The sequence below is a fragment of the Canis lupus genome, chromosome 31 (genome assembly GCF_003254725.2).
Source record: "Canis lupus dingo isolate Sandy chromosome 31, ASM325472v2, whole genome shotgun sequence".
Classification (NCBI taxonomy): Eukaryota; Metazoa; Chordata; class Mammalia; order Carnivora; family Canidae; genus Canis; species Canis lupus.
The window spans coordinates 5,351,409-5,378,596 of record NC_064273.1 but is presented as its reverse complement, the minus strand read 5'-3'; the positions used below and the strand labels follow the sequence as shown (position 1 = coordinate 5,378,596).

General features: G+C 32.5%; 1 long non-coding RNA gene across 12 annotated transcripts in view; it reads left to right on the top strand.

The window, feature by feature from the left end:
* LOC112661853 (uncharacterized) overlaps positions 1–27,188 on the top strand; it is a 179,521-nt gene that overhangs the window by 36,779 nt on the left and 115,554 nt on the right. For 6 of the 12 annotated variants that reach the window (XR_003138037.3, XR_003138042.3, XR_007407559.1 and 3 more), the window contains exon 2: positions 9,191–9,316. This is a non-coding gene — a long non-coding RNA (uncharacterized LOC112661853). Of the gene's footprint in view, positions 1–9,190; positions 9,317–14,806; positions 14,992–15,930; positions 16,055–20,207; positions 20,322–22,693; positions 22,745–27,188 lie in introns of those variants that run through there. The other 6 variants (XR_003138040.3, XR_003138043.3, XR_004811168.2 and 3 more) reach the window with 4 other exon arrangements.

Here is a 27,188-nt window from a genome sequence, read left to right as displayed (position 1 = left end):
AGTTGCTTTCATCTAATGTTTATAATAGTTGTTTCACTGTGTTTGGTTCTTGAAACATTTCTTAGCAATTTTCAAAATACATTTACATCAATACAGTGTCAAATTTAGAGATTTTGATGATTCCATCTCCATGTTGATGAAATGGTTTACCAACTCACTGGAAATTAGTCTCAAGTTAATGTTGCTCCTGATGTTATATACATTCCCATGCTGTCTTTAAAATGCATTTTTGACATATTTAACCTCCCTTCTTTTTCTTAATGATATATTTCAAATAATTATTTTTTTCCAAATAGAGCTTTTCTTGTAAACAAAATATAAACAAATAATTATTTTGTCTTTCTGCCCACTGACATACATTTATAACTTATAGATTATAGCTACAGAACATCAAAACAATGGCATGTAGGCAAAAAAGGGGAAAATAAAGTTTCTCACTGGCTCCTTTGCCAATAGGCAGGAATTATGGTAGGAAAAGTGATGGGGATTATCTACCAAGTGGATGTATGTATAATAGAACTGAAAGTAGTTAAGGTGTTTCTAATGCAGACATGGGTAAGTTATATATAATAAGATCTCAGTGGGTTTGAAGAAATCAAATAGGTCAGTGTTTCCAACCAGGGGTACAGATGAGAAATTTCTGGGGAGCTGTTAAAAAATACAAGTGCTTAGGTCCCACTACAAAGCTATTGAATAAGCATTTCCTGGAGTCCCTGAGGAAAAGAAACATGTTCATTATAGTTAAAGACAATTTTTTAAAGATTTTATTTATTTATTCATGAGAAACAGAGAGAGAGAGAGAGAGAGAGAGAGAGGTAGAGACACAGGTAGAGGGAGAAACAGGCTCCCTTCAGGGAGCCTGACATGGGACTCGATCCCAGGTTTCCAGGATCACACCCTGGGCCAAAGGTGGTACTAAACCTCTGAGCTACCTGGGCTTCCCCAGTTAAAGACAATTTAAATTATACCTTAGGGGAAGTAAAATTCTGTGTAGGTACTGACTGTGTCCATTGGCTAGGAAATAAAACAATCTTATTCAAGTTATGAACTTAAGTGTTACCTAAATAACATAATGTCTTAAAACTTCAGTATGTCATTATAAGAAACCAAATCCAATACAACTTAAAAAAATAAAATAACTTTTTATATCTTAGCTTTTGTAGGTATGTAACCTTGAGACTTTGGATAGAAGCCTATTGTGATTTCTGAAACTATCCAAGAAACTGCACTGCATTGAAATCATAGTTTAGCATAAGCTCATTTGCAGCATTTTTCATCTCTAGAGCATAAAGTCATCTTGAATACAGCAATATTGGAGAATTTAAGTCAGTGTATCACTCCATTTTCAAAGTCAAAATTATGCCTAGGCAAAAAACTGAAAAGACACACTTGATCAATAATTCCTTGTTTGATGGCCACTCCCTTTGACTCTCCTAGAAGTGCCCAGATATTTTATTTCTCAAACTCATAGAAACTTTGATTATGAATTGAATGGAGTTTTAGGAAATTTCCTTATCAAGATCAGGAATAAAATAGCTAGTATTTATTGAGTGGTTAATGTGTGCCAGCTACTCTTCTGAATACTTTGTATGGATTAACTTGTTTAATCCTCTAATAACTCATCAAATACTTTGTTATTATCTCATTTCATGGAGAAGGAAGCTGAGGTACAGAGAGCTTAAATAAGGGGCCTTAGGTCATACTGGTAGTAAGTAGCAGTCTAGCATAGAAATTTGGGTTTATAATCATGATGCAAAGTATATAAATATATATTAATATATAAATATGCATATATGTTTTATATTTATATTACATATTATATATTTATATTATTATATTTATATGAATTTGTTTATTTATTTATTTATTTATTTATTTATTTATTTATTTATTTGACTGCAAGAATGCCGGAAAAATTATCCACTATTCTTAAGGTTATGTGATGTGAAACCGGTGTGTCCTTTACCTGTCTTGAAGCTTTAGCACACCACCTCTCTCACTAACCTTTATCTTAAGTACTCTATCATCCAGGATCTGTGCATCCTCCCTGCCATCTGTTCCATAGAACTGAAGATTTGTCATCTCCATTCTATTATACCCTGCATTGAAACATATCTGTTCTGAGTTTCTAGCCATCAAAGGCAAAGTTTCTTTGCCTTCAAAAGGAGCATGACTAATTAGATGTACCACTATTATCAGAAAAAGGCAGAACTATCCAAAAAGAAGCAAATACACATTCTAAACACAAACTACTAGATTCTGTTAGAAAGTCTAGCAAAGCATGCTTAGTAAGAAGGTAACTCCTCCAGAAACCTGCCCATTTATCTCTTTAGCTGGTAGAGAGGAGAATAGAATTTTTCCTAGTTCTAAGCAACTGATAATATCTCCTGAGATTAGGATTAGAAAATACTTCTTATAAACAGATGGTTAAGAAACCAAGAAAATAGGATGAGAGTAGGAGGTCCCTCATACCTCTTGAAGAGCCCATTGGGTAATGATCTCAGTTCAAAGCACATTTCATATTCTCTTTTTTTTTTTGTTTTGTGAGAAACACAAATCACTTTGGCCACTTATTTTTTTGCCTTTACTCCCAACATGAACTCAATATTGTAAACTTTTTCTTTGTTTCAAATATATTTGTTTATTATAAGATATCAAGAAAATAAATTTATTTTATTGCTGGTAATGTTGATTTTTTGTTTTGTTTTGTTTTGCTCTACACTTTTTTTAAATAGAAGATTAACCAATGTTGAGGAACTGTGATTATATCAAAGGCAATTCATTTTAAAGAAAAAAAAAGTATAATAAAAATGAAAGCCAGCATGCAATGCTCTTTTCCCCTAAAAATAATAATTTAACAAACATAATCATTTACTGTCCAAAAACATAATGTCCAAATATTCAGGAGGTTTAATATTCTTATTGGCTGTTTTGTTTGAAAAATGTATTTAGATAAAAATATTTTTCTTCTAGCCAAACATATTTTAAAAAGTTAAAATATTTAGAAACATTCTGAATTAAAGAATTACATTGATTTAAAAAGCTCGGTTTTTCCTTTAAAATTAATTTATGTGCATAAATGAACCACAAAATTCCATATTTCTACAAAATCAGTCTAAAATTAAGGCAATTATCCAGATTAATTCAGGAAAGCACATTGTTTTCTAGGAAGAAAATGGTTTTCTTTTTCTTTTTCTTTTTTTTTTTTTTAAGGATTTCACTTATTTGTTTTGACAGAAAGACAGCAGGAGCAGGGGGAGGGGAAGAGGAAGAGGGATAAGCAGACCCTCTGCTAAGCTAGGAGCCTCATATGGGACTGGATCCCAGGACTCTGAGGTCATAACCTGAGACAAATGTGACTGAGGTATCCAGGCACCCCAAGAAAATGGTTCCTTAGTTTTCTGTTATCCTGCTTAACTGTTTATCTAAAATTTTTTCAGAAGAATGCCTACTCTTTTCATCTTTTTCAATATTTATGTTGGATTTTAGTTTTAAATGCGATTTTCTTGTAGCAAAATATGACATATTGTTGAAAGAAAATATGTAAATTCACATTGCTAAGTAACAAGCTTATGTCAATATTTCACACTTCAATCGCGAAAGCAAGTTCTATTAAGTTGATGTATAATTTAACCAGTTAATATCTTCATAATAAAAGAAATTTCATTTCACACTTTTATCCACAAAATACCATTTATATCATTAATAATGACATTTTCTATTTGATCTTGATCATTATATGTATTAATAGAATTACCTGTAATTTGTATTTTAATTTATGGAGAGTCAACTTAGACAATGAAACTAAACCCAGTGAAATATATTTGTTAGAGTTTAAGATGAGGTTTACTAAATGATATGGCACTCTAGATCATATCCATAAGATAAACTATTGTGATCATTTTTTAATTTTCCTGAATTTTATATTCATATCATGGTACATATATGGAGGAAGGGGGAAAAAGTGAGAAAATTTGTATTCAATATAAAGTTATAATTTCTACTTTTGTATTTCCTAATGCTGATTTATTTTATTTTAGTAAATATATATGATAGATTCAGGCTAATTATAATAAATATTTTCATCAGCCCCAAACTAAGTAGACTTTAATGTCTTAATCTATGTAATCATTTTTGTATTGAACTTTAATGCTTTTTTTTTTTTTTACATTTTCTTTATATTTTAATTGATAGCATAGTGGTTTATTTTTTAGGTTATCAGTGTTATACTTTTGAGATTTTTAAGCTTCCACATATCTTGTAATGCCATCCTTATTTTTAGCTTCTGCTTCTTAAATAATTTCTACAAGTTGAAAACAGTTCAAAGCATTTTACTGTATTATTTATATCCTGATATACTATGTAGCATGTACATGGACATAATCAATTCAGGGAAAATACACGGGGGACATAAGCTATACACATAAAAACCTGGCTCACTCTCATGTACTATCTGGACTCATGCTCATACAAGTTTTACTCATATATATTGTGAGAAACTGTGTTTGAAGAGCAAACATATTTTATGAAATTGATGTTCACTGAAGGATTCTATTTAGATTATTGATGATGAGGAAAGTATGCCAGTGACTATTTGATTGTTCTGAAAGATTTTTCCATACATAGTTTTCTTTGTTTTGTTTTTACATAAATCTCTAATGCATCTAACATTCCAAAAAACATTCATATATTAATAATTTTATAGTCCATAGCTCCTCATTATGAGGAAAACAAATATCTGGAGTTTGACAGAGGAAATCAACCATAAGTAGTACACTATTTAAGAGATAACAGCATTATTTATTGTATCTTGATGAAAAATTGATCGGAAAGTGACTATATGAGGTAATAGTAAATCAATTTTTAATTAATAAATTTTTAAATTGTTGGAAGTCCATGCAGTCTTAATCTTAGTTCAATTTTAATCATTTTTTTGATCATAGGTCTTTATGAAAGTCTCTTCTGAAAAAAACAAAATCAAATTGTGGAGGGTTGTATCTGGTCACAGAAGAGATATCCAACATTTAGTGACAATATCCATATTTTTTTAAAATAAAATAAATCAAATCCTCATGGTTATGAAAATAATTGGAGATATTAAAGTTGCTCAATCTTTGTAATTATAAGAAGCATATCCTGATATCCAACCTATCCAGACACTGCTTTTGCTTTATGAGACAAGTAATATGAGAATTATTTAGTTCTTACTGTGAAGGGATGGATAGCATTAGGAAAAATAAGTTGCACTCACAAAATCATTACCTAATTTGTTTAAAAAAACTGCAAGATTAATGATTTTTTAAGGCAGTGAAACTCTCTTTTTATTTGTGCTGCCAATAAAAGAACCACAGATCACAATGAACAAGAGTTTTATGAAATAAGACTTTGTTTAAATAAACTCGTTTTTGTTTGAATAGTGCTTTCATGTGAAGAATTAAATAACATATCTTCACTGTGGAGCTTTCTTTCAACTCCTCCATTTTCATTTTTCCCACTTATTAAAGAAAAATCTAGAACATAAATTGTACTTTTTGGTGATAATCTCATAGATATATTTGGTCAAGGAATAATTATTAGCTACATCCATCATCTATTTAAGTAATCATGTGTCTCTAGAAATGCACTTTGAATATACCATGAAAAAAGTTTCTATTTCAGTTTTAAATATCACTAAATACAACGTTCAACTTGTTACTCTTTTAATTCTTTTTATAATAGACTACTCCCCTTTCCTCTGGTATTTGTTTTTTACATTATGACTTGAAATAATTTAGGATCAGGAGTTTTATATTATTTTGAAAAGATAAGACATGGTTAAAAGGTAGACATACTTTTTTAGTGAAGTTAGTGGCTTTGTAAAAAGTAAGTTTGTTGCCAACATTTATAACAAGTCTAGGCTGGGGAGTCTAAATTTGAGGCTCTTCTTCTGTGGTTGTTTTGCTCTGGCATGTGATCATACAGGACCCAGGCTGACAGAGGTTTCAGCATTGCAGAGCTGTGTTTGTTAAGGTCACTATATGTATATCCATGACAGTCTGTTAGAAAGAGAAAAGAGCATAGACAAGTTCATAAAGGATTGTTAGAGCCCAGCCTTGAAAACAGGAACATTGTTTCCATTTAGGGTGGCTAAATTCAGTTTGCTTTTGTCTTTCCTGATTTTAGCACTTAAATTGCCACATTGTGGGAATCCCCTTAGTTGTGTATAGAAATGGTTGGTTGGTCTCACTATTTCTGCTCACATTCCACTGTGGAGAACTTAGCCACATGGCCACACCTAAAGGCAAAAAAGCTCAGACAATACCTTGCTCTGTGGTTAAGAGGAGGATTATAGATTTGGCTGCTGGCAATCCATTCACAAAATCCTCCACAAAAGACTAGAATTTATTAATCTTTAGTTCAAAGGCCCTAGCTTAGTACTTGGCTTAGATAAGGATGTAAATAAATGCTGATAAAATGACATTAATGACATAGATATGTCTTTGTCCCTTTAAACTTAAAAAAAGAACTGAACAAATATATGGCTTTCTTATATAAAGCTCTGGTAAAACCCTTTGTTTAAGAAAAATATTTCTCTACTGTAATGACTTGATGTTAATAATGAACTCAGTTTTCTATCTTAATGCCCACTCTTCTCAGTCTCTATAAATTAGCTACTCTTGTTTTTAACAAAGTAAGAAAACATATTTTCCTTTAATGAACTGTTAAATATTGCACTTCATTACCTCCTCCTTTTTTGACTTTGGAAGCTCATCTATATTTAGCTGAGTGTGTAAGATGTAATTGACAGGGTACTTAGTAGAAGGAACAAGGATACGGATTCAGGTAACCTAAGTGTCATCCCTTAGCAGATGAATGGTTTTAAACATGTCACTTAAACTTTCTGGACTTCAATTGTTCATTGTTGGACTTCATTGTTTCTCAGATTGGAATATTAATATATGTCCTATCTATATCAAAGGATTATATGAAAGATAAAATTAGGCAGTGTAAACAGAATGGAAAATGTTAGGAGCACGTTAGGTCTGCTTAACCATGCTATTCACTTACTGGGACGTGTAAAGCAGCATGCTTGCTTTTCAGCACTGTCATAAAGCACAGACTTCAGAAATCTCTATTTCTGAGCATTTTCTTACCATTGCAGATAAAAGTAATCAATGAATCATCGTGTTGTTGGGACTTGTTTATTTTATAAGATAAATACCTCAGAATGGAGGGAATTATTTTCCCATTCTTGGAGAAACATTGCTTTTCTAAATATTGGCAGAGTAAGTTATGTTGAAATGTTTTACTATCTGCCTTTGGTCATAATACGTACTTCTAAAACTATAGGATGATGACCAATTGAGAAAAAAATATTGCAAAGTGATACATTTTTTTTTTGTGGAATATAAAGTTACCTGCCCCTAACAAAAAAGCATTAAGATAAATACACATATGGGTACCCAACTGATGATGCTAACTTCAACTGAAAAATAGATTTTAGCCAATGCATAAGGTCAGCATTTTTATGTATCCATTTCTTTACTTTTGAATTAATCAAAGGCAGTTTAAGAGTTCTTTGTTCTTTGTGATAATATGAAAGAGATAGAAGGAACAGAGAGCAGAAAGCTAGTTGGAAAGACAGAGGTAGGCTTAGAACAGGAGTTTTTAAACTATGTCTCTTGGGCAACTCAGCTGACAGGCAGAGAGTGAAAAGAGAAACAAGGCAGGCAGGCTGAAGCTCTGTCACTTGTACTTCAACCACAACAGTACGTTTTTATCTGATTCATGGATCCTGATGAGAAAGATATCTCACTCCTTTAAGGGAGCCTGAAAATCTTTTAAAATATATTTTAAATTTCATATATTATAGAAATACTTTTCAAGTTGTAGAAATTTGATCAAGGGTCAAGCAAGTGTCCTGGAGAAAGGGTAGAAACATACTGAACTGATGGAGACTACATTATGCTTTTATATAGTGAAGGAGTATCTAGGAAATAATCTTAAAGGAAAAAAAAAAAAAAAAAGCCCTAGAGTTAAACATATAATCAGCTGAAGATGACTCCGTCAGGATCAGAGGAAAGCTCTGAAGACATATATGACATAGGAGGATGCCATTGTTCTGATCCACAATGTCACTTGTTATGGCCACAGCTGCCTAGAGATAAAGTAATTTTGTATTAAAGGGGCTACACAGTTGGAAGTATTGGTGGACAGAGTAAGAAATTAAGTGCTGGTATGACTGAATAGATTCGATTTTAGGGTTTGTTACTTGAGCTAAATAATATCAGTAGTTAGTATTGATCGAGTGTTTTCTATGTGCCAGACACCTTAAGAATACACATTCAATAGCTCACGCAGATATTTCAAAATTATTATTCCCATGTATGAAAAAGGAAAGTAAATTATGGAGATTGGGTAGTTCCCCAAGGTCACACAAATGGTAAAAGTAAGGATTTGGATCAGTTGAGCCAAAGTTCTTAACCTCAATACTATATTTTATTTTGAATTCATGTGAAATATTGATATATTCCTCCAAAATGAAATGATCACTTTTTATTTGACTTTCTTAGACCTAAAATGTAATATTATACTTTTAAGAAATTACATTAGAAAAAAATTTGTCATTTTTTATCAACTTTTAATTGATAATTTGGAAGTAACATAAACTCAGTGTTTATATTCAGTCAGGCCTGGTTGGAATTCCAAATCCATCTTTCATTCTTACATGTAATTTGAGGACAATAGAATCTACTGCAAAGGATGGTTTTAAGGCCTAGATGATATACCATATTACCATATAAAAGTGCTTAGTTGTGGGCCTAATAGCTCTGTGAATGTTTGTCCTCCTTGATTTATATTTCATGTTTACAATCTTCCTCTCTGTCTCTGTCTCTGTCTCTCTCTCTCTATATATATATATGTATATATATATATATATATATATATATACACACACACACACAAACACACAAATATATATATATAAATATAAACTATATTTATTTACATAAACAAAAGGCTTATGGAAGTTATTTAAAGCTTTTGTTTTTAAAATCTTGAACAGAATTCACACTAAGGTTAATCCCAATGGATTAATGGAGCTGTTTCCTAATGGATGAGCTTTTCATATTAGTTGGATGAATGCCATAGACTCTTTTTTTCTTGGTTTGATACTATTTTGAAATATCAACATTTCTTTTTGTCTCAGAAATGTTCTGAGAATGGACCCCGTTCTGAGGATGGATTCCCATTTGGAAGAAGAGAGGAGAGAGTGTTCTGCGCTCACTGCACTGAAAGTACGTTTGGTTCACAGAAATACAGAGAAAAATAGAAGGTAATGTTGGATTTTGACCTTCAAAAGATCTAAGCATAAGGCAAGTTTTTCCTACTACAGAGGACATCAGTAAAATATGGTAAAAGCAGAGGGCAAGAATCAGAGAGAGCTGGCTGCTCAGGAAGATTCCTCAGAAGTTCTGGAAATGACTTTTCACCCACTATGAGCTCAAAACACCAAAAGAAGGATAAAATTCTCAACTTATGTGGGAATCTGAGCAGAGGAATCCAGAGCATTGTTTTCCAGATGGGACTGAGGAAAATAGAAAGTTTCTAGAATTACCTCACATCTTGCCATGATTCATTAATTCATGAGTAATATGATTCATTAACAATCAACTAGATATGACTTTGGTTTGGTCTATTCACATAGAGAGACCCTGAAGCAATCCTTCTGAATTCACTGCAGATGTATAGTTACCTGAGAGTATTCCAGAATTCTCTGTGTTCTTCAAAAGAGCCACAAAATACATGGAGAAGGTCTATAGATTTGAAGAGGTCTATAGTCATGATAAAGAGGATATTGAGTGATGTATGTATGTGAGCTCTTGACCAGATAGGAATGAGGACGCTTAAGGGAGTTAGGGGATACACACTAGTAACTTTAACCAGTGGAGAAAAGTAGAATAGCAAGGGCAGGGAATCCAGGCAAGACTTGAATGTGGGTAGTTACCTCCTAGATATTTTATAAAATCATTTGGAAATGGTCAAAGTAGGAAAGATACCTGAATTCATTAAAAGAAATTTGTTTTTACAATTAGAATGTGGGTAATGTCTCCACTGCAATAATATTGTCATTGCCTTTTTAAGTTGAAGTATAGTTGACACACAATGTTACTTTAGTTTCAGCTGTACAACATAATAATTTGACAGGTCTCTTGTCATTCTGCTCTATCTCCTATATTTCATTGACCAAAACTTAAGGACTCATTAAGTGCAAGAAAGACTGAAAAATATGATCTTCCTACCCAGAGGAACAAAAAATAGATCTAGTGAGCATCTAACTCTGTTCAACAACATGGTAACAATTGCTGTCAAGACAAATACAGTCAATTGATATGATAGAGATTAATGGGGCAAATGTGTAGACAGTATTTTAAATATGATCTGTAAGGAAAGCCTGACTAGAAGACTTTTGTGTGGAGATTTGAATGAGGAGAATCAGTAAGCTACACAAATAACTGAAGGAAGAGCAGTCCATAATAACTTTGATAGATGGAAGTCATGGGTTATGTTCTAATAAGAATAAAATGACTGTACTTTGATATAGGCAGTTCAACTCCAAAAAAGGTATAGCTTTTAGATCTCTTTTTCTCAAGATCTTACCGTGAGCTTGGCAAAATATTTATGTAAAGAACCAATGGTAAATATTTTAGTCTTCGTGGGTTATATGCAATGTGTGTCTTAACTAGTCAACTTTGTCTTATAGTGTGAAAGTGCTGTAGACAAATACCAAAAAAATGGGTATTGGAATGGCTGTATTCCAATAAAAAATTTAGCAAAATAGGCAGAAGGCCAGATTTGGACTATAGGCTATAGTTTTCCCACTCCTACTTTATAGCAACATCTACAGGATGCACTGAGTTCTAATATCTTTTTTATTCTTCATTACTTGTCATACTTTTAAAACAATCAAGCAAATTATTTTATGCCTAACATAGAATTTGGTAACTTGCCTAACAAATGCATGTTTAAGGCAATGCAACATACTTCATACTATGACAAGAATAATCAGACTGAAATAGCACATTACCTTAAGATTACTTTAATATTTATGAAAGTATATTTTTAAAGTTATTTTATTATAAAACTTAGGAGAAATAAGTCAATAGAGAGATTGAGCAAAAACTATTGATAATGTTAGAGTGAGTTTTAATTTTTCCCCTGAACATCTGCTACTGCTGTAAATTTTTAAATTGTTAATGCCTTAGATTTTTCAGTAAAATACTGTTATCTTTTCTTTTGACTGTAATTAGAGACCAATTTTAAGCTTGACTAAGTGAGTCTCAAAGTCAACCTCCATTACACTTAGCTCAAGGTGTTTTTTATAGTTACTCTTGCAAATTCTCTTTCAATTTGACCTCAAAGCTATGGAAATACTTATGCAGTAGCTTTGTGTTGAAAACAGTGTAATAGAAAAATGAACTTGCTAAATTATTGCTTGATTACTACATTGCTTATGGTCTGATTGGAAGGCACTGCAATTTTAATTCTACTATATTGCAGAAAAGCATTATATATGCTTGTGCAATGGGATTTGATTTCTTAACTGATATGGGCTAAACACATTGATAATAACTTTGGAAGTTGAATAGTGTGCACAAATGCAATACACAAAATTAAATCATCATCTTGATTCAATATTATTTCAGGGGAAGAAATAACTTTTTATTTGCTTTTTAATAAAATATATATCATTCTAAAATGTTCATGTCAATGAGCCAATAATGAATAAAGAAAAGACAATTAATACTGTATGTGTGTGCACACAAACAGTATATGTGTATAAATGTATATATCAGCCACTTCAATCACTAAGATTCATACCCTCAAAATGAAATAGCATATTTTTCATTTAAAAATGTTTTCATTTTTAAATTGCCTATCCATAATAATAATCAAATGAGTTATATGTATGTATATATTTTTATATGTTATAACATATATAAGCTAATAGAGAGAGCATCTCTATATTTATTATCTATCTATCTATCTATCTATCTATCTATCTATCTATCTTATACATCTTATGTAATAGTCTTCCCTTCTCAACAATTTTACTTTCCAGTTTTAGTTTTCCATTGTCAACTCTGATCTAGAAGCAGATGACCCTTCTTTTGATGTATGGTCAGAAAGTCACTGGTAGTCAAATGCTGTATCACATCCTCTGCTGATAAGGAGCACATGGCGGATTACTCTGTAGAGGTCCCAGACTCCATCTTCTCTGTTGCTCCACCATATCCTAAGGCATCTGGAGGATTATGTAGGAACTTTTAGATTCTAGGAGCCAGCCTTGCATCTCTTCCACGTTTCATTGTGTGTGTATTTGTGTGTATGCATATAGATAGATGATAGATAGACAGACAGATACCATATGTACATACATAACTGGTTTAACTCTTATTACACTTAGGCAATGGCAAAAAAAAAAAAAAAAAAAAAACCTAAATTATGTTTTTAAAAATATATGGGGGATCCCTGGGTGGCGCAGCGGTTTGGCGCCTGCCTTTGGCCCAGGGCACGATCCTGGAGATCCAGGATCGAATCCCACATCGGCTCCCGGTGCATGGAGCCTGCTTCTCCCTCTGCCTATGTCTCTGCCTCTCTCTCTCTCTCTCCGTGTGTGTGACTATCATAAAATAAATAAATAAATAAATAAATATATGGATGCCACTCTGTTATAGGCAAAATTTGTTGGTGTTTCTTAAGGTTTTGTCCTATTTAAAATCTTGCTTGGGATCAGATGGTCAAATTTTATTTGCAAGTCTAGAGAATATCAATATTGTGATAGTACATGGTGCTAGGCACTAGGGATATATAGAGTAAGAATACAAAATACTTGCACTCACAGAAATAAAAATCCACAGATATAATCCATCCAGTACAAAGTAGTGGGAAGAAAAAGTGAACTTTGCATCAAGGACTCTGATTTTGTTTGAATGCAGACACTAGCCAGCAGTGTAACATAGAGAGAGTTATTTAACATTTCTGGTGTTAACTCCTGAAAAACGGTAAATTATACTAGAGATTATATATCTGGAAGATCTCTTCTAATTTTAAAGTATTAAAATCTTAACATTGAATAAAGGCATACAAAATTGTCTCTACTTAAGTAACAACAAAATTTGATGTTTTGATTAAGAGTGTGTCTTGCTACTAAATGAATTATCTAGATTAATAAGTAAGGGCTTTCTATCTTTCCAAGTCAAATATATTTTTAAATTAAGATTTGAAACATAAACAAGTAATAAGCACAAGTTAAATTTGTATTTTGTACTTTAATCTGTACTTTTAAGAAAGGCTTATATCAGTAGGAAAAGTGAGATTTCAACAACATAAGAAGAATCATTGGAACCACATGTTTCTATAATTCTAACAGCACAAAATCTAAATCTAAAGAAATCCTCGCAGAAAAATTATTACTTAAATAATTTAGGAATATTTATAATTTATTGCAAATTACCAGAGTAGGGGTACTGGATTTAAACTTAGTCCTAAGTCAGTTACTTGCTAGTCAAATGAATTTGAATTTGAGCAGGCCCTAATTTCCTTATCTACATGGGTTTTAATATATGATCTGTTAGGTTCTTAAAACTAATGACATGCGGTATGATATAAATGGCCCATTCAAATATTTCTCATTTTGACATCTCTGAATTTCCCTTGCTCTTGTCCAGGAGCAACCATTTTGTAATTGCTATTGTTTGTACATGTGCAAAGAAGGGTACTTTTCTTGTCACAAATGGACAAATGCAAACCCTTTGCTTTCAGTCAACACATAATTTAAGAACCATTTGAAGAAGGAACGAGAATCTTGACTGTTATTTAAATATCTTCTGATGAAAATTTCTGGTCTAATAAATAAATTAACATCTTCAAATTTTGCAGAATGAGAGTTAACAGGTTGGAAAAATCTTCCCTTTGACAATAATGAAAAACTTTTGTAGAAATTTTGCAACTCAATTGCACAGAGAATATCTTCTGACGAAATATACATAGGATGACTCTAAGTAGAAAAGTAATTTAGAAGAATTAGATTCCAAAAAAAATATTTTAAGGATACCTGATCCACTGTATTTGCTAATATCTATATCAACGATATATATTTCTATCTATGTCTAAATTTATGCAAATACAACTAAAAGAGCTTTCCTGACAAATATAAAATATTATAAGTATAATTACATTCTAATGAAAGTGTATGCCATGTTTTAATTGACAGACTATTTTTTAGTGGATATATAATAATGGTATATTTTACAAGTGATGGCATCTTTGATTTCATAAAATACAATAAAGTTACATTATAAATTCAAGTGTTATATGTAAAAAGTCTTGGTATGTTATTATTACTAACAATATTTTGCTTCAGCATCATTCAGAAGCAAAAAAAAAAAAGCTAATATGAAGATTACACAGGATATTGGAGTAACAGGTTATGTTGGGTAGTTGAGAACTTTTATATGTAAAAAATATATATGGCAGGAAAATAATTTATGGAACCAGATGTAAAAAAAAATGCTTGCATTACCTCAAAGAGAATAAATAAATGTGACATTGATGGGAATTGCTAAATTTAATTTCTCATACATCTAAAAGCTATCTTGTGTTTCCTTCCTTATATTTATTTTTTAATATGCAGAAAAATATTAGAATACTACAGGAGGATTGGAGGGATATATAAGAAAAATTATATGTAGTATCCACACTAATATATTGACTTATTCAGTTACAAAGGACATATTAGAATTTATTATGTATTATGTTCTAGGTGCTGCAAATTTAGCTACAAACAAAACAGATGAAAATGCCTGTCCTTATGAAGCCTATATTTTAAAAGAGTCAATAAACATAAATAAATGTAGAATACATATTAGAAGATGGCAAATACTCTGACTAAAAATGAAGAGGAAAGTGATGTTCTCTAATAAGGAGACCACTGAACAGAGACCTGAAGTAAGAGGTAGAAGATATTTGAGCCTCAGATGCAAAAGTGCCCAGGCAGATGGAATATTACATACAAAAATATTTTTTTATATAAGGAGTTCCTTTGATAAAAGAGTTTTGATAAGATAGCTTACAGGCTGGCATGGTCACCCACCCTAAAATTTTAGATGTAGAGTCAGATGATTCAAATCACTCACCAGTAAATAAAAGTAAAGTACATTCAGTGCTCACATCAAGTTGAAGATTTTGGGGAAGGGAAGAGCTCACATAGGAGTCTGAAGAGCAAGCTGTGAAAGCAACAAAAATGGACTTTAACTTGGACTTTAACTTAACTCATCTGTTAAGTTCCCATGCTTGGAGAAGCTAATGTCAGCTCATCATGTGATACTCAATTTGTACAATAAATTATGAACCTGAAAAATAAAAGGGGGCAGGCTGGGTGGCTCAGCAGTTTAGCACTGCCTGCAGCCCGGGGTGTGATCCTGGAGACTGGGGATCGAGTCCCAAGTCGGGCTCCCTGCATGGAGCCTGCTTCTCCTCTGCCTGTGTCTCTGCCTCTCTCTCTCACTCTCCAAAAAAAAAAAAAGAAAAAAAAAGAAAGAAAAGAAAAAAAAAAGAAAAAAAAAGAGGAACTCTGCTAATAGCTTTACATATATTAAAAAAAAAAAAAAGAATAGGAAGTGGTGAGAGTTAGCTTCAGATTTTTACTGTGAGTAGGGAATGAAATTGGAATGAGATTTCTCATGTGGTCTAGATGGACTGTGCTGTTTGAAATGCCCACCATCCTCCAGGGGCAGAAAGTACTCATAAGTGGGTCCTTCTAAGTCACAAAGATGGAGAAGTGACCGGGTGTTAAGACTGAAGAGGGAAAAAAAAAGGAGTGAAGAGGGAGACAGGAAGCCTACTTAGGGTCAAACATCAATGACAGAGTAATGTTCTTTATTATAGGAGTGAAGAGGGAAAACAAAAAAGGAGTGAAGAGGCAGACAGGAAGCCTAGTTAGGGTCAAACATCAACGACAGAGTAATGTTCTCTATTACAGGAAATCAATCTAATTTCAAAGCAGGTATAAAATACTTTATTAACATAATATCTTAAAAAGTATTTTAAAAAGATTTATAAGTACTGTAGAATAGTGAATGAAAAGATATTTGTTACATAAAAATATTGCCAATAAAATGGTAGGAATACTAGCAGTTTGGATTAATGAACAAAACTGCTTAGTGTTTTCATGTTTCAAACTGTTTTGCATTTTTAACAATTCAATTTAATTTATGTCCAATTTTTTATATATTTTTCTCTTTAACACCTGATATCCAAATTAACCTCTAGTACCTCTCAAATAATGAGAAATAATATAAAAGTAAATGAATACATGTATTTACAGATATGTAAAGTTTTCAGAAAATTTTACAGATATTTGGTAAAGAAGTCACCAAACTAGGGCTAAATCCAATATGCCTCCTGTTTTTATAAATAAACTTATAATGAAATGCAGACAGGCCCATTTGTTGAAGTATTGCCTGTACTACTTTTGTGCTACAATCATTCAGTTGAACAGTTATGACAGAGACCTTATGATGTTCAAAGCTTAAAATATTTACTATCTGGCCCTTTACAAAAAAAGTTTGCCTAGTCCTAATCCAGTTTTATTAATTTGATATTTTCCATTAATTTATAATGGTGTATAAGTGTAATCTTCATGACATACAGAATATTAAAGAACTCACAACTTTGTAAAAGTCATGTAAATAGATATAGGGATTTTACATTAGAATGTTCAGGGAAGGCTGACAGTAAAATACATATTATAGTTTAAAGAGAAAACAACAACAACCAAGATCACATCACAATCAAAACCCATTTTTAAATCAAAACATTAATTGCTTCATGGTACTTAGCCGACTTGCCCCATGTCCAGATGTAGAAAAATGGATAACCATTAATATTATCAAAAGAGTTCCTTTGTCCTAAGAGCAAATGTTTATTAAAACCAATACTTTTGATAGTCATAGATGTTTAGACAGCTTTTCTTATCTAATTTTGTATTTGTCTGAGCCTGCTCTGCTGCTAACTGCACTTTAGAATGACTGACCTTGGGAAATAAGAGCCAAGAAAATAGTAAGCAGTAATAGTGTCATTTATGATTAAACTTCAAAAACCTATATATCAGGTAACTCAGCTTCCTCCATATCAAAAATTTCTGGTCAACCTTACCTTAATCATTGCCAATCTTTCTGTAAATCATCTCACTCTGTCTCTCTGTCTCTGTATCTCTATTTCTTTCTCTCATTCCATCCTTCTCTCTCTTCTTCCTTCTCTCCTCTTTCTCCTTCTCATTCTGCTACCTCTCCTTTTTTTTCCTTCTCTATCTTTCCACTATTTCTTTCTCTTTTCCAACACTACCTCTTTTTTCACCTTCTTTGCTAATCCTGGAAGTACTGGAATCAGTACTACAGGGGCCCCAGCATTTTAGAAACTAAAAGATAACTAAAAAGTAATCATGCTTCAAACTATAGTCCTCATGATGCTCATACTGAATATGAATTAAATTCTGGTTGATCCCAGTCATTTCTGGGATATTACGATCCGTCCCTCACACACACACACACACACACACACACACACAAACCTAGAAAAAACCACACAAAACATTTTAGTAAGAAAATGGAAAATGATTATCACTGAAACTACATCCACAGCCTGGTCTCCTCTCTACTCCCATTTACCTCCATATCACACAAGAAATCACAGCCTCCACCATTAAGGTAATTCGTAACCTATCTTCTTCCTTGATTCTATAAACTGCACAGCAAATGCCATTCATAATATTGACTATATAATTTAATATTGATATTAATATTTAAATCTTAAGTTTTGTGTTTTTAATTTGCAAGTGTGTATCCAGACTTTCATTATGCATATATATATATATATAATATTATATATATTATATAAGCTCCTATAAGGCACATGTTGTGCTTCCTCTTCTCATGCCTTTGTCCCTAGCTCCAAGTTCAATGACCTAAGTGATTTGTTTAATTTAAAAAATGCATTCCAAGAGATCTAATGATATGAAAAGACTGTTAAAACATTCCACATGATGAACTATATGATCCCTTGTGATAACATAAGGATGTGAAAACAGAAACCGAGAAATCTGAAAAGGATGACTTCATAGACACATACATCAGGGAGTCAGCATGTGGAGTGTTCATCAGAGTTGCCATGTGAAGATACGAAAGATGTCCCTTTCTATAATCCCTTGTACACAGATTGGGACATAGACTAGGATATTTCTTTTATCACTTTCTGAAAAATGTTCAAATATTATCAGTTATCTCCCTATCCTTTACTGCAAATTGAGTGTTAATCATAAATCTTGTTTGTTTTTGCTTTTTAAAGAAATATGAGCTTTCAGTCTTTTAGTCTATTATTCAAGTAAACTTAAGCAAGGCCACAGCAGTCATCTGGGTAGTTCCATTTAGGTATTTTTCAAGCTGGATCATTCAGGTCAAATACAAATGTTTTTCAATCATGCAGGTTTTTTTTTTTCCCTTTCTCGATTTAATTTCCTCATCATTCCACTTCACATTGCCTATGTAAATTAAGCTGTCGTGCTGTAAACCACAGTTCCCCCTTGTCTATTTTCTCAGTAACAGCTTCAAAGTACTAAAAAGCTAAAATAGCTACAAAAGAACAATTAATTTGAGCAAAATCACAGAGGCGCTGTAGGTATTAAAAACACTACAATAAGGCTTTTATCAGCCAGCTAAACTGCACAGCATTAAGCTCAAAACTAATAGGGCTGAACATGCAGCACAATGATGAGGATGATAAAGGAATTTCAAGGACATGCAGAGAATTGGGGTAACGTGACTTAGAAATGATGCAGTTATTTCAAATAAACATCTACATAAGTACATATGAAAAATGCTGATCTGTTGGGAAAGGCAGGTTTAGACCAGTAAGTAAAATTTCATCTATTTTTGGAGAAACTTACATTTTTATGGAAATGACTGTTGATGATTTTGATACGTTCCCTGAGGTTGCTCAACATACACCTGTAGATTGGCGACTGGCTGAAAATTTGATATTTAAAAACTCAAATCTCTGAATTGTAAAAAAAATCATAATGGCATCTTATATCTAAAACTGCCTGAATGTTAACATTAAAACATAATCAGGAGTGTCACCACCTCCTGTGGTAAACAGAAATGGAAAAAATTATTTTAGTTTTTTAAAGATTTTTTAATTTTTTTTATTCATAGAGACACAGAGAGAGAGAGAGAGAGGCAGAGACACAGGCAGAGGGAGAAGCAGGCTCCATGCAGGGAGCCCGATGGGGGACTCGATCCCGGGTCTCCAGGATCAGGTCCTGGGCTGAAGGCGCCGCTAAACCGCTGAGCTACCTGGGCTGCCCGAAACGGAAACAATTATTTTAATCATTAATTGTTTATTTAATGGCTGCCCTTCATACAAAATTGTGTTAGATTCTGTGGGCTGGAAAAGAAGTTAAGCTATTGCTGTAATTTCCAAGTAAACACATTAAATGCTTCCAGAACTAGATAGAGAAGAATGAATTTCTAATTGTTAAGTAAATACAGTGGATGCAACAAGACCTAGAGGGAGGATAATATGGGAAGATACACCTTTATTTATTTTGCAACCAGATATATCTATATTTAAATCCCAGGCCCTCCATTAATGTACTGTGAGATTTTTATGCCACTTATTCTTTCTGTTCCAGTTTAAGTTTCTAAACTGGAAAATGGAGGAGAATAAGACATACCTCACAGAGCTGTTATAAGGCCGAAATAAGAAAAATACTTTAACTGTGTAGCACATGGTCAGCGTTCTGGGAATATATGCTTAGTTTATCTTTTTTTTTTTTAATTTTTAAAATGATTTTATTTATTTACTTGAGAGAGAGAGAGAGAGAGAGAGAGAGAGCGCATGAGCAGGGGAAGGGTCGGAGAGAGAGAGAGAGAAGCAAACTCCTCCGCTGAGCCACGAGCCCAGGTGAGGGCACAGACCCCAGAACCCTGAACTAAAGGCAGATGCTCAACAGATTGAGCCACTCAGGAGCCCCAGTGCTTAGTTATCTTTAACAAAGATATCCACATACAACAAATACATGCCTACTATGCTTACTATAATTCATAGAATTAAAAATATTAATTTTTTGGGAAGTAATCATTTGGTCTAATGTATTTAATTTACAGATGTGAACGTTGATATTCAACAGCTGACATCTGAGATTCCCTCTGAAAAGGAATACCATGTACAGAGTGCCCTATAAAGAACCAATAAATGTTGTAATGTGTTTTGGAATATTAGATCCTAGACTCCACCGCTGAACATAAGAGAATACTACTAGCCCGTTTTTTTAGTTGTTCCTTCTTATTCCAATGTCATACTTCAAGAAAATCTAAATTACTTATTGCATAGATTTGCATGCTTTCATTATAATGTGGCCACACGTCAAATATTCATTTGCATATAATTCATAACTTAATATAAATAAGAGTTCCAAGTTTATTTAGACTGATTTATGTAAAACACAATGAGAATTATGAAAAGCAATTTGTCTAACATTAGCTCTTCAATATCAGAAAATTTTTTTTAAATGCAAGATATTTACACCCAGAGATTGTAGAAAACTCACTGCTTACTTTGTGGTAACTATATTATGCTAATTCAATGTATATTAAGAGAAATTTTACCAGTGCTTATTATTATCAAACTGTGATGTGCAGTTAGGAAATATTTCCAAGCAAATGGAAATAATTAACAGTGGTCTTATTTTCACACATTTTTCTGGATATACAGTTTAAGCTTTTCTACTTCACATTTTACTTTATAAATTCCCAAACCTGCCAAAATGATGAAAAAAAAAAAAAAAAACCATATAGATAACACTTTCACTCACATTCACACATTTTTCCTCTTGTTCTATTTCTCTGTTGAATTATTTGAAACCTTTTGTAAATATCCTTTGACCTCACTCCCAAATGCTGAAGCATTTAAATTATATATGACTTTATAAGGAAATTTATCATTGATTCAATAATATTATCTAATAAAGAAAGCATAGTCAAAGTATCTTTTGGAGCCAGTGTTAAATTCACATAGAAAGTTTTGCTCTGTACATACGTTTTTCCAAACCTATGAGTGTCACAGATACACTACATTTATACCCTTGAAATGTACAATCTTAACACTATGTAATGTAAGGTTTGTTTCAGATTTCAGTTATTACAGCTTATTATGATATTTTCTAAAATGACATTTTATAAAGAGAAGTGAATCTTGAACTGATCGCCCCATTTTATAATTCAAGGAAATATAAAGATGTACAATGCAAGTGTGAATAAAACAGAAAATAGCATGCTATACTAGTCATATACATCTTTAATAGAGATCATTAAATTAATTTAAAATCAGAATTTGAAATTCTGTACTCTAAAGTATAGAAAAAGTTTCTTGTATTCTTATATGGATATTTTGATAGTAATACCAAAAAACAATACTTAAATAATATTGAATTTATCCTTATAGGATTATAAATATACAAAATAGATTCTATTATTAAGATAACTTGAATCTTGATGGTAGAGCAGGAGGCTAGGCATCAGTGGGTGGTTATTGAAAGTACTAATACTTTATATATATATATGTATATATATACAAATATATATATATATTTGTCCTATACATTTCATCAACTAAATATTAGAGACATTTACTTAATGCAGTACAATATTCAGCATCCAACTACAGAAGAGATTTGTTTTTATTACCAGAACATTTGCCAACATATTTACTTGATTTTTTAAATGTATATGTTCAATCAATAAATACTGAGCGTCATCCTTGTTCATTACATGAAACCAGGTGATGGAGGGTATACGAATATGAGTTAGACATCTTAACTATTCTTAAGATGCAAAAATCTCATAAAAGAAAAGAAAACACAGAATCAAAATGTATTAAGTAGTTGAGACAGAATGAATCTATGTTACTTCTGGGAACAAATTTCTTCAGTTTGTTAGTGTCATAGTTTTATCATAGAAAAGATAGAGTATTTGTTCAATGTGAAAACACCATGATCCAGAGAAGATCCAAAATGGTAATTTCCCTAACATTCATTTTTCAGATCTTGTTGTATAATTTCTAACTACACAATGAATTGCAAATGCAGTAAAATTGATATTCTTATTTTTTAAGATGTTACTTACTTATTCATGTGAGACAGAGAGAGGCAGAGACAGAGGAAGAGGTAGAAGTAGGCCCCCGACTGGGGAGCCTGATGTGGGACTTGATCCCAGCACCCCAGGATCATGAGCTGAGCTGAAGGCAGATGTAACCACTGAGCTACCCAGGGGCCCTGATATTTTTATTGTTAACAAACATTTAAAGCATAGATATTATGTATTGATTTAATATTTACTAAACTCTACTCTGTTTTAAGGTATCTTCTATATATTGTGGGTAAAATGTAAGACTTCGTTGCTTTAGTTAGAAAGCCACACTTGTCAAGCCTTGGCAGGATGAGAATGATAAAGGGCGATCCTGAGACTCTTCAGTAGTCTGTTTGATAAACTGGTACATGGAGATTGTTATTTTTTAAATGGACTTAGAGAATTACTTATAAGAATATAAATGTTGAAATTGATGCTGTATTCTATTTTCTCTGCCAACCCATTAGTTCAGTGGAAAACAAAAAAGAGACTTCATGAATCTTGATTCTGACAGAAAGGTAAATGATTAAAACCTATTCAGTTTGTCGGATGAATTTTCAAAATTGTTGATACACTGATAATTAAAGCTATATATTAGTTGTATTATATTTTTCCATAACTCTCCTACAGCAGCTGGAAGATATTAGTTTAGTGTGGACCCATTTAAAATGAGTCTTTTATTTTATTTCCAAGTGTTAGTTTGGAACATAAAAGGTAAAGGGAAATTGTATGCTTCTATTAACTGTAGGAACAAAATATTGAAAGATTGGAGTTCAGGGAAATGAACACAATAGAGAAGCTATAGGAAATTATGAATGAAACATAGAAAGTAAACTGTAATTAAGCTTCTGAAGCTTTTCAATAAAAAACAAAAATATATGAGTGGAGGAGCATGGCCTTTGTTTTCCAGTTACAGCCTGTCATTCATTTCTCTTAGTCTGTTATCACATGACCCATTTAGTGACAGTAATTCCTGCACTGTTTGGGGCCAGCGATACTGAGCTAAGAGGAAAGCAAACGAGACCAGTTGGAGTTACAACAGCCTTTTCCAGACCAAGGGCGGGGCAACTGATGGAGAATAGGGTACACCTTAGCGTCAAAGGTAGGACAGGAAGCAAGAGAAGTTGGATGCATTTCTTGGACTGCACAAGTGAGTCCCCTTTTCTGATTAGGGTTTATGAATGTCTTTCTCATTAAGAAAATTTATTATTGATTGACTGATTGATTAATTGATTTTGCTACACATTATTCATTTTCCTGATGGCAAGGAAACCAGAGGAGCTTTCTTATAGAGACACTTTGAATTGCCTGAGAGCATTACAGATAACTTAGTGGACACATCAATAGAAAAGAATATACTGGAGATATTCAGTGTTCTCAGTCTTAGCATAACGTGTTAATCTCTTGCAGTTTGGTTGCAACTACAATTTTAATTAAAAATTTAAAAATGTCATACTCGTATATTCCTTGGTGTGTTACTGATCCAGATGCAAAGCTGAACAAATATATATGAATAAGATGATACTAAGTTTTAGAGAGAAAGTGACTAAAAAGGGCATAAAACTTGAAAAGAGAAAAAGAATTTTGTGTGAAAATAGAATAGACATTATTAAATAAGAAAAGATTTAGGGGTGCTTGGATGGCTCAGTTGGTTAGGCATCTGCCTTCGGCTCAGGTGGTGACCCTGGGGTCCTGGGATAGAGTCCCACATTGAGGTCCCTGCTTCTGCCCCTCCCCTCTGCTAGTCCTCTCTTTCTGCCCCAATTAAATAAATAAAATTAAAAAAAAAATTCATAACATGGAAGTGTTACTGTCATTATTATCCTTATATTTTTCTGTTTCTTTTTACTTCCACACATACAAAGACAACAAAGGCAATAGAATAAACCACATGGATTTTCAGATCATTAGTTTCCTCTCCTCTAAACCAGGGAAAAATGATGTAATTATATTCATCATATATAAGAACCTACCTGGTGTTTGGCTTACTAGGGTTCCATATAATTTGGTTTCCTTTCTTTGAAAGTGTTGAAAATTACTCCCTGTAATATTCAATGAAAAACCTAATACAAGGCCAGGCAATAAAATGGATTCAAATAAATGTATGGAGAAAAAAAATATTGTACACACAATATTAACACAAAACAAGCAATATAAAACTAAACACTAAATTTATGGCTCCTATAGTAGTAGAAGTATAATGCAGGAGTAATTAAAATAGCACAAGGCAACATATAATTAAATAGTGATACTTATTAAATCTAGCAGTAAATAGTTGTATAATTACTTGTTTAAGGAGGTCAAAGAAAATGGAGAATAATGGCAATTCTATTGGTCAGGAAATATTTAATGGAGATGGCAGGTCTTAAACTTGAAGAAATGACCCAGTGGGACAAAGATCATTGGGAGAAGAAACCAGCTTTATGAACGAAAGGTCAAAGTATGTCTCCCCAAAACAAAAACACATATACAAGATGCATTGGCTATGTAGCACCCAGTCAGGAATGGTTTCATTATTTCTCTATTCACAAATGGTATGACTTGTAATAATAATCAGATGAAATCATAAAAATGTATATATGTAAAGACATTACATTCATATTTTCTTGACATAAAGTTTTATAAATTTTCATTTATAATTACTTGTTCCATATGTTTTCCAAAACATTTATTTTCTTGCCTGAACTTGACATAATCCTTCAATTTGGGGGTCCCCACCTTAAACAGAATAGCATTATCAAGGTGTAGCTTTAGAATGACTCATCCACAGACAGGAACTTTGGAATTCCTATTTTTTTTTTTTGTATTTTGTAGATATCCCATTATATTTTGTATATTTTAGAAATTTGTAAGTTAGACAATAGTGTCACAAACTTCATCACTCAGCTTTCACAATTACTAGTAGTTTGAAAATTTTCCTTCAGTTACAGCAATTATTATTTTTATTTTTTTTAATATTTTTATTTATTTATTTATTTGACAGAGAGAGAGCAGAAGCAGGGTGAGTGGCAGGCAGAGGGAGAGGGAGAAGCTGGCTTCCTGCTGAGCAGAAAGCCTGATTTGGGGCTCCATCTCAAGACCCTGGGCTTATGACTTGAGTGGAAGGCAAACACTTACCCAACTGAGCCACCCAGGCTCCCGTATTACAGTTATTTTTTTTTTAATTTTTATTTATTTATGATAGTCACAGAGAGAGAGAGAGAGAGAGGCAGAGACACAGGCGGAGGGAGAAGCAGGCTCCATGCACCGGGAGCCCGACGTGGGATTCGATCCCGGGTCTCCAGGATCGCGCCCTGGGCCAAAGGCAGGCACTAAACCGCTGCGCCACCCAGGGATCCCTACAGTTATTTATTTATTTGCTGTTTTAGTCCTAAAATAAATCCTAGATACAGTTTAATTTTGTGCACACACATTACAGCATTCACCTTCAACAAAATCACACTTTTAAAAAACAATCTCACAAGTTACTGCATTTAATATAATTGACAATATTTGCTCAATGCTATCTTAAATTTTGATTCTGCTCAAATTTCCCTTTTGTAAAATTTACCTTTGTAAAAATTTACCTTTGTAAAAATTTACCTTTTTTGCACTTGATATTTATTTATTTTTTTTTAAAGATTCATCTATTTATTTATTTATTCATGACAGACACAGAGAGAGAGGCAGAGACACAGGCAGAGGGAGAAGCAGGCTCCATGCAGGGAGCCTGATGTGGGACTAGATCCTGCATCTCCAGGATCACACCCTGGGCTGAAGGCAGCGCTAAATTGCTGAGCCACCCAGGCTGTCCTGCACTTGATATTGATTTGATTAAGCAAATCAATATTATATTTCCTTATTCAGCTTTTTGTCAGCTTGTTGAGATATACTACAAAATTGTAAGATACTTGAAATGTACTGCGTGATGATATCATATACATGTGCATTGTGACAGGAGTTAATTGACACATCATCACCTCACAGATTAACGTAATTTTTCTTTTTCAGTGAGAACATTTAAGTTCTACTCTCTTAGAAAAATTTAATTATAAAATACAGTGTTATCAACTATAGTGACTTTTTTTTAAGATTCCACATATAAGTGTTAGCATGCAGTATGTGTCTTTCTCTCCCTAGCTTATTTCACTTGACATAATATCCTCCAGATTCATCTATATTGTTGCAAGTGACAGGATTTCCTTATTTTAAAGCCTGAACAATATTCCATTATATACATACATAATATATGTATCTCACATTGATATATTTTATTATATATATTAAATGTGTATATATATTCCATTTTACATAGAGAATATGTGTATATCACATTTATATATTTACTTTTCATATATTGTGATATATTAATAATGTTAATATAATAGATATTAAATATGGATATGTACATAGATAATCATTTTTGATCCTTTTATTAATGGACACCTGTTATTTTCATAAGTTGGCAATTTGAATAATGCTGTAGTGAATATGGGAGTTCAGATATATCTTTGATAATATGGAATTAACCTCCATACTATCTTTTTATAGTGACTGTACCAATTTACATTACAACTAACAGTACATAAGAGTTTCCTATTCTCCACGTCATCCCAGCGTTTATCTATTTTTCCTTTTTTTTTTTTCTATCTTTTCAATAGTAGCTCTTCTAGCAGGTTTGAGGTGATATCATGATGATTTTCCTGATTAGTGATATTGAGCATCTTTTCAAGTACCTGTTGGCCAATTATAGCTCTTCTTTGGACCCACCCAATGTCATTTCATATATTTCTTCTCTCCTTTATTCTAAAACAGATTTCCTTCTCCTTAGCTTTTAATACTATTTATTGGTTGAAGATATTGGATAATTTGTCCTGTAGCATCTGGCTGATTTCAACTTTATGGTGTTTTCTAACATGTACCTTTATCTTTTATATTTCTAACACACTGTTATTTAATATGGAGGCCTTATTAATATTAAAT